Source organism: Nanorana parkeri, unplaced genomic scaffold, assembly GCF_000935625.1.
Source record: "Nanorana parkeri isolate BGI_ZX_2015 unplaced genomic scaffold, ASM93562v1 scaffold45, whole genome shotgun sequence".
Lineage (NCBI taxonomy): Eukaryota > Metazoa > Chordata > Amphibia > Anura > Dicroglossidae > Nanorana > Nanorana parkeri.
Window position 1 is genome coordinate 1,315,550 of NW_017306313.1, and position 12,208 is coordinate 1,327,757.

The window sequence follows — 12,208 nt, forward strand, 5'->3', positions numbered from 1 at the left end:
TGTAAAAATACATGTCCTGCTAATTAAAGTCAAGTGTAAAATTTAGTGTTATGTCCACCATGAGACTACTTTTGTATCTAGGTTAATAGGAAATACATCATTTAAAATGTAATCCACTGGCACACTATAAGACATGCGCAGTGGTGGGTTACACGTCAAATAAGATGTTATTAGAGCATTTATCAAAAAAGGAATAATGCCATGTTACATATGCCTGGGGCAGAATCCACAGCCCTGGAACACAGGCATTAAAAACACCATCCCCTCTGATGTGGCAGAATCATGGAGCTCAGGCTCACAACTCTCTGCTGAACAGTGTGTGTTAATTGTTAGACATGACTATGAAAGCGCCTGTCTCACACCAGCCATCATGTATTATATTATGCAGACAAAAAAGGGTTTCTTACACCACACAAAACATAAATGAGATAAAACATGTAAGCTAGTTATTGAAAACATTAATACAAATTAGAGGCGGCCCAGCATGAACTAGTCAGCGAGTCAGGTGTGACTGAAAGATGAGATTTTCACAAAATAAGCAAGGAATGCAGACGTTACTATTTTATATTGTACAATTCTGAGAGCTGGAGGAAAAATATGGCTGTTATCAAAACGTGATTAGTTGCCGAGGCATCTTTCTTGACCTAATGCGACTGTAGAAAGTAAAAAAAACTATATATTCACTTTAGATCATTCCATGTTTCATAACACCAGATGATTGTTAAATAAACAGTGTGATGATTAAGGATGATAATATTATATTACCTTACACACAAATTATTAAGCAATTTGTTTTGTTCTATCGTTGGTAAAAGGAGACATGTAGAAGGTATAGAACAACTACTCATGAGTTCTTCAAGCCATAGTGCTATGTATAAAGCGTTGAAACCCAGATTTACTCTAGATTGACCAACTAATTGTTCACTCAATTTATAAATATTTTCTTGCATCATTCCCTGAGACAATCATCTATTTTAAACAATTACCAGCATTTTCACCTTATAAATCCTTGGCACATTGAACTAAGAGAATTCAAGCATTTCCCCATGATTCCTTATAAAGACCCATACCTCTCTTTCATCTGCATTTTCTGCCTACTCACTAAGCATCCACCAAATTCCTTTGTTTTACATTCAACAAAAAGTTGTCAAATATCCAGGCTGGTGAATGCACCTGGATCCTCCCATAATAACGATAGATAGGATAGATAACAGTATAATTACTCCTAGATAAGAATATGAAGAAAGGTTACTAAGGCTTTGTACTGCTACCACTGGAGACCATTATAAATGCTTTGGATTTCAAACACTTAAGTCAGCTATGTCAAAATCTCCCATGGCTCACATCCCATCCACTGAAATGAGCCCCTCAAGTTCCCAGTTACTGCTGTCTCACTTCTGGTTCTCTCTGTTAGCCATGGAGAGGAACGGGCTCTTTGTGCAGTGAAAGCTCCAATTGGCTGTTCAGACTCTGAGACAGTCAAGTATTGTTTCTGGCCTACACAGATCTTGTTCTTTTTCTTTGTCTAACACAGGGGTGGCAAACACAAGGCCCGCGGGCCGAATCCGGCCCGCCGGACCTTGTAATGTGGCCCGCACAGCAGCCACCTCATAGATGCGGCCCCCGATGAATTTGAGTTTGCCACCCCTGGTCTAACAGATACAAGAGAAATTGAAATAGTGGCTTTGGGGACCCCAGAGGACCCTGGAATCTCTGAACAGTGGGATTGCCCAGCTGTCAAATGATGCAAGTTTTATAAATGTAGCATAAATAGTCACACGAATTTGACCCCAGTGCCCAGCACACTTTGTAATTTAACAGTAATGGTCAGACATTTCCCTCTCTTAGCATTACAAGTCAGCATGAAGTCTATTTCTCTCTACTGGTATTCCTCCATCTAGAGAGGCTGGAAGAGCTTTTTAACTGAGAACATTTTATTTTAAGGTATCTTAAACAAAAATCAGTAAGAAATCATGACACGAGAAGAAAAAGAAAGTGTGACACTTCAAATGGCATGCTCCTAATACCGTAGGTCTAAGCAACAGCAAAAGCAATGTAAAATATATAACAAAATGGACTTTCAAAAATGCATATACAGCTAAACGTTTGTATTACGATAAAAATTGTCTCATTGTTTTTTAACATCAACCCTGGTGGTTGGGAAAGTGTATTAAAACTAGTCATATCAAACATATAATTATAATAAAAATAAATAAAAAACGTAGTCATATATATTTAGTACCAACCCTGAGAATGTTTCCCCTACTGTCCCAAAAGTAAGAGTAGAGATTGTTAAGTTAGCAAAGTGAAAGTTCCCTGAGCCTAGTAATAAAGGGGACATTGTGTTCACTGCAGTCAGTCAACCTGTTCATAAAACATCCTCAAACATAGGTTTACCTTTTTACTATACTCAGTGAGCATTCACTTATTTAACTGAACTGTCTTGACTTCTTAGTGGATCAACCCCATTTTCCCTGTTGAAGATATAATGGAATTAGAGGCACGGTTGACAGCAGCCAGTCAGCTGCATCTTATTTCAGTTTGCACTTCTAAATGACAGATAAAACTACAAGTCATTTTTTAAACTTGTGGTTCCCCATCTGCAATCTTATTTTCAGCCCGATAATATCACTCTAGGATCACGTGAACATTTCCAGGTGGTATCTGGGATTTAAGAGATCAACACTTCATGCCTTTTGGGATATGAGTAACCGGTTCTGCAGGTTTGCAAGATGATAATCTACACGGACGGCAATTCATCACATTTGGCTAGAACATCCATTTCATTATGGTCATACTCCCTGAACGTGTACCCTGCATCCTACACTTGTGTAAAAATACTGGACATAGTATTGTCAGATCATAAATTAGAACACATTAATCAAACAACCAGCAGTCTAATTCTGAATAGCAATTAACTGCTGAAAACATATTTATAACTGTCACTTTAGCATTCAATGACACTTCAGGGTCTCATTTATAAACGAAGACCAATGATAACTCACAACTGGCCTTCAACGTCAGCCACAAAACACACAGCTTTTAGGGTTTTTTTTTTCAGTAGCACCATGCCTATATTTAATGCTTCATTTGGGACGAATCAGAAACTTGCAGTGCTTATATTTAATTCTTTAGGACAAATCAGAAGCTTACAATGCCTATATTTAATGCTTTATTTGGGATATATTGAAAGCATATGATGCTTATATTTAATGTAGGACTATTCAGAAGCTTACAAAGCCTATATTTAATGCTTGATTTGGAACATATCGGAAAGCTTACAATGCCAATATTTATTTGTTACAATTCAGAAGCTTATGATGCTTATATTCAAGTCTTTATTAAGGACAAATCAAAAGCTTTCCATGATAGGATAACACATTAATGAAATTATATATATATAACACACACAATGTATTTAGTCTGTGCTCCTTCAACCCTCTATACCTGTGCTTAGTTTGCCATCCCTGAGCCCTCACATTGAATGGTAGCACAATAAAATGACTTCATTCAATTCCTAGCATGCTCTCTGCCATCAGATACTGCCTTTATTCACATTTTTAAAACCACAGCCTAGTAAAAACAGGATCTTTCTACATCCTTGGCAGCAAAAGAATAACAAAAAATAAAACAAAAATATGTGAATATCTTTTTCATTGGTGCACGGGAAAGAAAATGTAACAATATTGATGTTAAAAAAACACAACATGAAACATGATAATAGAAACACAGCATAATAATACACAACTGATCATAAACATAAATGCAATAACTGAGCCTTTCAGTTGTCATTTTCATTGCATTTACTTTGAAGCTAATAAAAGGGGCACATATCTAGCATGAACTGTGTGTGCATGGGTGATGATTAATTACTAATAACCCCGGGTAGATCAATGGCAAGCTGGCTAGGCACTAGGGCAGACAGTACAAGCACTATGGCCAGCACACATCCAGCATGTGAGATGAGGCAGACACTAAGATATCATCACATGCTTTGTAATCAGCAGCTAAAACAGAGAGAGAGAGTGCTGGATCCTCCAGGAAGATGCATGACAATGCTACTACACCAGCAGTGACATGCAGGTCCCCACACATCACACAATACACAGGCAGGCTCACACACCCACCACTTCCAGTAACCATTTCAATGCTCACAGACCCACAACCTGAAGCAGCACTACTTGTCCAGACCTTGTTACATCCCATTGCCACTACACAGTCCAGAGGCCAGCATGCTTACTCTTCCTAGAAAGCCAGGGACAATTCTTCAGATCTACAAAGCAGACAGCCAGCTCCAAGCGCAGGGCAGCACAAAAGATTTCCCCAGCTCTTACCACACACAAGCAGAATAAAAATAAAAAGGTGTCAGAGTACCTGACAGATGCCATTCCAGGTGCTGCTGCTAATCCCAGGTTCGCCAAGTGCAGAGGACCCTTTAGCAGGTTACTATGGAAATGCTCTTCCAGAAAGGAGAGGCTGTGCCTTGCATCCCATTCACCTAGTGACATGCAAAGTGATGGAGCAGGCTGGGAGATCGCAGCTTGTCTGCCAATACCTCTTCCTGTGCCTGTGTGCTTCCAGCAGCCCTCCGGGGACTTCAGCTTGCAGATCAGCTTCTCACCGTGCCAGAGCCTGGAAGCTAGAAGCCATCCTCACACCAGCCTGGGCTGAGATCTCTGCAGCAAGTGGCGCTGTTCCTTGATTTCCAGGCACAAAAGCAGCAGACACGCAGGCTCTGCACACAGCAGTTAGCAGGATCATTGCATGATGCGCTCAGCCTGGCCAGCAAGGACTTACAATCAGGGCAGGAGACTATTAGCATGGGGGGGTTGTACAAATCAATTGTCTTAACTCATTCAAGCCTGCCCAGCTCAATCTTTCCACGTTGTAGATTGCTTGGCAGGGTTCATTTACACGAAGGATGTCACATTGTTCAATGTCAAAATATTGGATGGACTTTAAAGTGGACCTAGCATTGGATGTCATTTTTCATGTTAAAGCCAATTCATCATTAGGTGCAGGAACAAACAACAGCAATATGCTATCAAAGAGGAAGCGGTATACTTCATTGAAACTTTGCTCTCTTAAAGAGCTCTGGGGCCACTGTTATCTGACACTTCCAGGTGTGTCGGATAGTGCCCCCCCCCCCTTCCCCGCTGGGAGCTGTGGTTCCTCCTGCCAACCCCTTCTTCAGAAGTCCGTATTGAAATAGGTGTGGGTGGCAGCATCAACTATCATTTTTCATTTTTTACGACGTATCATCAGGTGTAAGAACATACATCAGCAGACCTCAGGCCTGTTCACACCAATTACAGTGCGTTCCAGCACGGCTGGCTGTTGGAACGCACTGTATCGCATACTAAACTCCCCCTGCATTCTGGCCACACCCCACACACAGTATGCGATTCACTGCGTTCCAGCATCTAACCGCACTGGAACGCACTGTAATTGGTGTGAACAAGACCTAAAAGAAGAAGCTTTATACTTACAGAATGTTTCCAGTGGGTGGTGCATTGAAACTCGACTCTCCTAAAGGGTTAGGGAGCCACTGCTATCTGACTCTTCCGGATGTATCAGTTATCATGTTCCCACTGAGCGCTGAGATTTCTCCTGCCAACCCCTAAGTCACTTCTGGACACAAAAGTTACATAGGTGCCAGTGGCAGCATGGGATATAATTTAACATGTTAAGCAACTGCATCATCAGGTGTAAGAACAGAACATACAGCAGAAGTCTCCTGTAAAAGAAGAAACTTTGTTCTTATCTTTCCATATGGTGGAGCATTGTAATGTGTCTCATTAAAGTAACAATAAACTTGAGTTAAAGTGACATTAACATAAAACAATACTGCAATGTGTGCCTTACTGTAATCCATGGTTGTTTCCCTTCTCTTTGCTGCTCTTCCTTTTAAATCCTCATGTCTTCTCATGCTTGGGGAGAACTTCCCTTTGCAGCTGACTGCCTCTTCCTGTAGTGCTGGCTCAGGTTGTGAACCTGCACACAGACACCATGTATCCATTTCAGAGACAAGGCAGTCTGCTGCAAAATAGAAGTTCTGCCCAGCATGAGAAGAGATATGGATTTAAAAGGAAGAGCAGCAAAGAGAAGGGAAACAACCATGGATTACAGTAAGGCACACATTACAGTATTGGTTTATGTTAACAAATCTGAGGGTTTAATGTCACTTTAAGTCTTAAAATGCATTCAAGTACCTTAACTATTAACATAAATGTATCTCATTTGTGTATCACTCAGCTATAGATCCTCAAATCATCTCTGAATTGGTGCTGACACTGTCCTTTCTTCTGGAGGGTGTTACTTTTGTTCCCCATGGTCCCTGTGTGTTTTGTAAAGTAGCTACCACTCCAAACTCACTTCCATGATGGACTATAACTTTAATACAAAATAGCTAACTAAACATGAGATTGTATTCCATCATGGGAGTGAGTTTGGAGTGGTGGCTACTTTACAACACACACAGGGACCATGGGGAACAAAAGTAGTCACCCTCCAGAAGGAAGGACAGTGTCAGCATGAATTCAGAGATGATTTGAGGATCTACATCCAAGTGATACACAAATAAGATAAATTTTTAAAAAAGTAGCATTAAGGTCTGGGCGTTTTTTACTTTAATGCATTCACTGTATTAGGGTAAAAACAGCCCAGCACCTTTTTTTTCTAGCCCAGTTTCCCCAACGCTTACCTGTCAGCTGCGCTCGTCTCCGCCGCCATAGGCTGTTTCTGCTATCAATCAAAGAGGGAAGGTGCATGGCCTGCCACAGGGCTGTGTGTGTCTATGGATGCACACAGCCGCTGCGGACACGAGCGCGCACGGGTGGCTACATTAGTACAATGGTGGCACCCGAGCGAGGGGGAAGAGCATGGCGGGGACCCACTAGAAAATGAGGAATTAAGTACTTTTAAAGAAAAAAAGCAACATCCTCCAGCAAAGGAGGGTCTCCTTAAAGAAGAAATAAAAAAAATATTTGGCTTTAATATCACTTTAATAGTTAAGGCACTTGAAAGCATTTTTAAGACTTAAAGCGGACCTTTACCCATATCCTTAATAGAACAACAAACACACCTTTAGAAATGTTTAGTAATGGCAATCTAGAAACACATACTTCTAGATAATTGCTGGCTTTGTATTCTTTGCATACTTTATTTCTCTTTTCTTCCCCAGTCTTCTGAAAGATGCCATATTTACTAAGGGCAGATTGCTAGCTCTCCTATTACTTCCTGGATTATTGGCACATGTGACTGGAACATGTGATCATGCACATCATCTCAGTGGAGGAAAATGCCTTTCCCTGAGATCTCCTGAGATTACAGATGAGATTTCCCAGCAATGCTCTGCTGATGACAAGGCAATCCCAGTGTGCATTGCGTTGGCAAACTGAAGTCATTTTGCCCTTTCAAAGCAGCAAGTGAATGCTCTGCAACTAAGTATTTCAAAATCACAGCATTTTACACCCGGCATGTCTATGTTATTATTAATCAGCATACCTAGAGGGATACATTGGTAGAATTAGATTTTTGTGTTTAAAGGTCCGTTTTAACTCCTGAGTTTAGTGTCACTTTAAAGTGCTCTGTGGCCACTGCTATAAGATTCCTCCGGGTGTGCCGGATAGCATGTCCCATCCTGGGTGCTGTGGTTTCTCCAAAAACCTCTATTGCTCTTCAGGACACGGTAGTGACATAGGTATCAGTGGCAGGAATCCCAGTGCCTAGTGGGTGATAGCTAACTGATCTGACTCTCACAAGATTGTCAGATAGCATCGGGATCTGGAATTTTTGAAGAGAAAGTAGATAAATATAAAGCTTCTTCTTTCAGGGCTTATTCATAAATTCACCAGGGTGGTGCATTGCAGGAACACATATTACCGCAACACACGTTATTTGTTTTAGAGTGTTGCAACTCATTTTCACTGGCAACAGTGCACCACAACACACAGTAACACACTACCATGCAATACTGTGCACGGTGTCAGAAAAAAATGGTGCCTTGGAACTTTTACCCATAATGAGGTAGTATGCACTATGTATTAGCACATTCTGGCAAACCTACCTGCCAAAGCGTTCCCCTTCAGCACTGCACTCCTCTATTGTCAACACTTCCATGTTCATTCCAGCCTTCTTCTTGGTTCTGATTCTTTAGCTGTTTGATTGGCTAGACCCCAATGACATAGCTCATGTGCATGAAAGTTACTTCATCTCAGCATGACAAGCCTGTGTACTGTGCATGTGCGTCGCACTGTACAGAAAAAAATAATTGATAACAGGTCTGCATTTTTTTTAATTCTACCTCAGCTTTAATGCCCTCCTTACCATCTTGTCTTGAATTGTATTGTGACTGTAATGTCTTCCTTATATTGTAAAGCGCTGTGCAAACTATTGGCGCTTTATAAATCCTGTATAATAATAATAATAATAATGCAAGGCACCAAGAGGGACCTATGTGAATGGGCTCTTACAGAGATCTGCTGCTGTATGTTTTTATACCTGGTGGCAGTGTGGCATTAAAGTGACATTGTCACTATGCTATGCTCTGTTTGCAGAAGTGTACACACTTACCTTTCCTGCTGAATGCTGCTCTGTTGCTGAGAAATGCTCCCCTGAAATCCATCAAGAAAACAACACTTGAGGGGTGGCAATCTCCTTGGTCCCTCCAACTTTCACTGGTTCCTCCTGTTGATATCTACATCATTTCAGGATATAATACTAACATGGAGGTCAACAGGGTTACCATATAAAGTTTTGCTTGTGTAAAATCTTCACTAGATATTATATATACTGTATAAGGTATGTGGGAATATTTTAAACTATTGATTGTATGTCTCCGCATAGTATACAACTCCCAGCTTCCCAATAATGTTTCTCTGACTTTTTCTTCTATAAGGCTTGGTTATGGTTTTATATGCTTATCACATCTCACCTTATTTAGATCATCCATTTGGCTTGTGCCCAATGTACATTTGTTAGGTGTAGTAACTGACTGGGTGTGCTATATTAGCCACTGCATAGAATGGAGAGGATATCATATAAGGCAGTGGTTCTCAACCTGTGTAACGTCAGGACCCATATTTGTCTTTGGTCATTAAGTCGCGACCCAAGTCGCACTGCAATGGAACGCACGGCATTAGGGTACCACGCGTTCTAGTGCAGGCGTACAAACTGTGGGTGGGAAGTGCGATTGGGGTACCATTCAAATGAATAGCAATGCATGGTAGATGCGATTGTGCCCTGTTAATCGCACGGTATTTAATCGCAAGTATTTAATATCACACACAGAAATGGCAGTATTCCTCCTAACAATGCCTTCATCTGCTTTATTCTCCACTATCTTTGTTCAGGCATCATCCACTTACTGGTCTGAGACACTGTTACAGAGATGGCGCACTCATGTAAATCCTGGTGCCTGTGCAGTTCTTGTCTGTCTTTACAAATGTCTAATAAAGATCAGTGCTTTGCTGCTGCATGTAAAAGTGTAATGAGGCTATAGCAAGTCAGGAATTCATTTTAAGGCCATAGGAGGCGTGTGCTCTTTTAATGCTCATTTTGGCATACATTTCAGTAGGGGAAGGGGGGGATTGAATATTAAAGCAAAAGTTGTCTTAACTCTTCCAGTGTGGCTTACCCTGCACTGCAAGGGTTAAGTGCTCGTTTTGTCTAGCTGCTAAAAAAGTTATATTCACCTGGTCCTTGGAGGTGGCCTGCTGGTCCCCGGAGCCTCTCTCCCCCTCCGCTGCAGCAGTCTAAAGATCCTTGAGTTATCACGTTCAATACACAGTGTATAGGACTTGAAGATGCAGAAGGACATGCCATCACTGCAAGGGAGTAGGAGACAGGCTTCAGGGACCGATGCAGCAGCCAGTCAGCTCCACGGTTCGGGTGAGAATATTTTTTTTTAGCAACTAGACGAAAATAAGAACACTTAACCCTTGCCTGTAAGGGTTAAGGGGTAAGGCCTGTAAGGGTTAAGAGCACTTTTGTTCGAAGTTCTGCTTTTCAAGTCCTGTATTTGCCAGCAAGAAATTGCATGTTTCTGTTGAAAAAAAAAAAACAGTTACAAAGTAATCTGTTAAATACAGTAAAACGTGCTACGTTTATGAATCACTGCAATACAATTGCATTCTATGCCCCAAAATACACCTTGGAGTAAAATCCATGCACATCTTTGCACATTTGAATTGGCCTGATTGATTTGTAAAACAACTCTGTGTTTGTTCCAATTTATCTGTGGTACCTGATTGACTATTACAACTGGTAACGACTTCCATGTAAACCACTCAGTCTTGCTGGGAATCAGCAATAGTGACAACAACAGAAGACTTCCTTTTTTTCAAGGGGGGGAGGCATACTAAAATGTTTCACAGGAAGCCATGTAACCCATAACCATTCTGGCAAATGACACTGTAACAAATGTAACTGCGCTTTCAATTAAGTCAGATGTGGCACTGAAAGTATCCGTCTGACATAGCCCTAAGGATGTGACTTGTAACGCCAGCTGCAGTGAACGAAGCAGCTGAATAAAAGAATGGAGTGTGACCACAACAGCTGACCTTGTTCCTGATTAACCTCTCAAGTGGTTGGAGGACTTCCAGTAATTAGGAGGTTAATACCAGCAGGTGTATAATTAATCCCAGATTTTATGGGAAGGAAAATAGCCATTTTGATGGGAAGCTGTGAGAGAAAGATGGAAATGCTATATCGCTAGGAGGCCTGTTAGCATGGATGTCTTCAACAGATTAAGTGTAACCTCGGAATACATTTCGTATTTTTATATCACACGTAGATTGAAAAAACAAGAGTTAATATTCATGCCAAAATGACTCTGCTGAATACTCAAATTCCTGTTATTGTTATTGCTGTGCAATTAAAAAATATCCTTATTCATTGTAAAAATCATTTGCAGCTTATTAATCCTTAACTGCTTCAGGACCACAAAACATAGATAAACGTCCGACTCCTGAAGCGGTTTTACCAAGAACACAGCTGCTGCAGCAGCCGTGTTCTTGGTATCGTTATTATACAGCTGGCGGTGGCTGTTCAGATACAAGCGATCCGGCGTCTATACAGCCAACCAATTGCTTGCATGGTGCAGTGAAGTATGTGCCAGTGACGTGCGGTACCTCTTGCTCGGGGTGAGGCATTACCCAGCCCCGCCCTCCGTCTGCCAAAGCCCCGCCCCGTCAGCCGAAACTCCACCTCCTTCTGGCCGAAGCTCCGCACCCCCGCCGGACGAAGCCCCGCTCCCAACCCGTCCCCAAGCTAGTGTAAAGGAGAAAGGGAGGAGACAGGGATGAGCCTCCCTGTCCCTCCCTTGCTCCTCACCGCTGAGGCTCCGTGACAGGTTATACAGCGGGGAGGATTTCCCTGCTGTGTAACCTGTTAGATGCCGATCTGAATGGAGAAAAAGTTGTCAGCTTCAGACATGACCGCACGTCCCTGGTGTGTGCCCTCCCCCGGTGCCGCTAGCTTCCCCCGCTTTCACTGTCCCCTGTGCCGGCTTGGGACCGGAGTGGTGGGTCTCTCCTCTTCGAAAGTAAGGACATCAGCATGCTCCCAGCCACCAATCTCTCTTTAGATCACTGGACCCGGAAGTGATGTGTATTACATCAATTACAGTGCCACTGTGTCACGTTCTTCGGCTCCTGTAGCCAGGAGAGGAAGCTGGTGAAGCAGACTGCTGCTTCATCAGCTTCTTTGGGGTCCCTAGGTAACATTAGGGGTCTGATTTCTCCATAAAGAGGACTATCATATCCTATTCACTATTATAGAGGGGGCTTATTAGCCCCTATGTGATAGCAATAAAGTTAAGTGTAAAGAAAAAAATACATGAACTAGTCACATATAAAAAAAAAAAAAAATCCAAAAAAATGTTTTAAAGTCCCCCACCTCCACATGTACGCAAACTCAAACACATTTTAGGTGCGCCTACATGCAAAAACAAAATTTGCACCACACATGTTACATATAGCGCGAACGTTGGAGTGAGAACAATAGTTCTAGGACCATCAATGTTAACACTAAAATGATGAGCAGTAAAAGCTTTCAAAGCATTGTCTATGGCTATTTTTGGGTAGTTTTTTTTTTTGCAGTTTCACAGACGCACACAATTTTAAGGCTTGGCATGTTTGGTATCCATTTACCCAAAGTGACTCCATCTTTTATATTTTACCAAAACATTGGGTATTATATTCTGTTT